Below are 2,423 nucleotides of genomic sequence, written 5' to 3'. Positions count from 1 at the left end.
AAGGATTTGAAAAACAGGGAACTACTGCTCTTCAGTTTGAATAAATAGTCTAAAATAAAGCACAGTAGGATCCCAGAAGACAGAAGATAAAGATCATTTAGAATAGAATGAAGACAAATGTCATCAGAAGTATTAATGTATTCCTGAACTACCTTTTGCTTTTTAGTAGGAAACAGGTGAATTCAGCTTCTTTCCATTGAGGTTTCTTTCTGTAGACATATCTAGTAGTAACACAAAAGCAGTGCTATGTCTAGCAAGGTTTTGGGAAAGGTCAGGTTCCAATATCTCCAAACAACTATGGACTTGCAGTTTGATACTGATTCCCACAGCTACAAGGGATATGTTTTTTAAGGTCAGGGATGTAACATTTCCTGAACTTGGATACTGGAGAATACAACCCTTATAATAAACTCTGAGGTCAACTACAACCACTGTAATTCTATACCTTCTTCTTCCATAATCAATTTTGTTTATTTGCTTCAACTTGGTTTATTTATTTACAGATATCTGTACTGATGCCCTTTCTTCTTTCTTATTCAACTTGCACTAAATATCTTATTTCTTCCATCTGACCAAAAGCTCCTTAAAATCAAAGACCAGCACAAGATAAATGTATTTGCAAACGTGTCTCAAAAATAGATGAATGGGTAGATAGATGATTGGTTGGAGTCTGACATTGTCATTGAAGATAAATTTCAACTACCAGAAAAGACTGCTTTGTAACCATCAGTGGGTACATGGTGTGTGCATGCTCAGTCATGTATGACTCTTGTGACCTCAAGGACTGCAGGCTCCTCTGTCCATGGAAATTCCCAGGCAAGAATACTGGAGTGGATTGTCATTTCCTACTCCAGGGATCTTCCTAGCCCAGGGATTGAACCTGCGTCCCTTACATCTCTTGCATTGGCAGGCAAATTCTTTACCACAATGCCACCTGAGAGGCGCTGTAACCATCAGTAAGGACCCCAAAAGTATAACATTTAATCCCTAATTGTCACTAATTGAGTTTAGTATAAGCAGAGAGAGTCTGGGGTGTAAGAGGTTTATTAGAGATCAATTTCTGTGTAAGGAATGGAGAAGAAGGAGATTGGGTCAGATGAAGTAATACAGCTACACAGACCTCATAAGGCCTTGACCAATATGACAGGGAGCTCTGGATTGCCATGCAGAATATTTGGCACTGATCTGAACTGTCTGAGCTTCTAAACTCTGACTCAGTCAGGCAGAGGATGCAGGCTTGCGTGGTGGGGTGTAACCTATGGCCAAGTGGCTGAGACACCCACTCTTGACAAATGGAGGCACTCACCTGAAGACAGTCCACATGGGCAGCATGTCCTACCTTGAAGGAGCACTAGAAGGTATAGCGCCATGTCTTCCATACTAATAAACCAATTTTTATCTTGATTTCCAAATCAGAAAAATTTAACAGGTGAGATGATCATCTACTGTACTATTTTTCCTCTACATAAGTCAACCCCAATGATTATGTCACATATCACTCAGCTGTGCTGTGCTTGGTCACTCAGTCATGTCCAACTCTTTGTGACCCCATGGACTGTAGCCTGCCAGGCTCCTCTGTGCCAGGCTCCTCTGTCAGTGGGGATTCTCCAGGCAAGAATACAGGAGTGGGTTGCCATACCCTCCTCCAAGGGATCTTCCCAACCCAGGGATCAAACCCATGTCTCCGGCATTGCAGGCAGATTCTTTACCATCTAAGTCACAAGGGAAGCCCAAGAATACTGGAGTGAGTAGCATCTCCCTTCTCCAAAGGAACTTCATGACCATCTGAGCTACCCAGGAAGCCCTATCACTCAGCTACTACAGTATTATTTGAATGCTTAGTGATTGAGATGGTGTAGCATGGTATTTTAAATGCAGAGTTTAAGAGGAGAAAAAAAATAATGCAAATAGAGAATACTTTTATTCTGAAAGTGAGGGCATGAATAAGTCCTCCGAGTTTCTTCAAATTGACATTCATCTTTGAGTAAAATCCAAGAATTTAAATAATGAAATTTAAGTAGTCTGATGGAATTCTGAAACACTTATTGAAGCATTTTTGTATTGATTTCTCTTCGATTGGAGTGCTGAAAATGTTCACACTATAGGTAAAGGTCAAACTAAATTAAAATATTGCCATTAAATAAAATTAAAGATATTAAAATAAGATAGTTCAATATCCTTAATAAAAGTAATTAAATGAAAAATACATTTAGTTGTATATTGAATACTTATAAATAGAGCCAAATATTTCTTTCAGTTATATCATATTCTATTTTTATTTTTAATCTGAGAGAAGTAGAAAAATTTTTATTTCCTATAACACAATCTTAAAAAAAAAAAAAAACTGAAGTATTGTTGATTTACAATATTGTGTTACTTTCCTGTACTTCAAAGTGATTCAGTTAGGTTGGTGCAAAAGTAAT

The sequence above is a fragment of the Bubalus kerabau genome, chromosome X (assembly GCF_029407905.1).
Source record: "Bubalus kerabau isolate K-KA32 ecotype Philippines breed swamp buffalo chromosome X, PCC_UOA_SB_1v2, whole genome shotgun sequence".
Taxonomy (NCBI): domain Eukaryota; kingdom Metazoa; phylum Chordata; class Mammalia; order Artiodactyla; family Bovidae; genus Bubalus; species Bubalus kerabau.
This window is presented reverse-complemented; position numbering follows the sequence as displayed.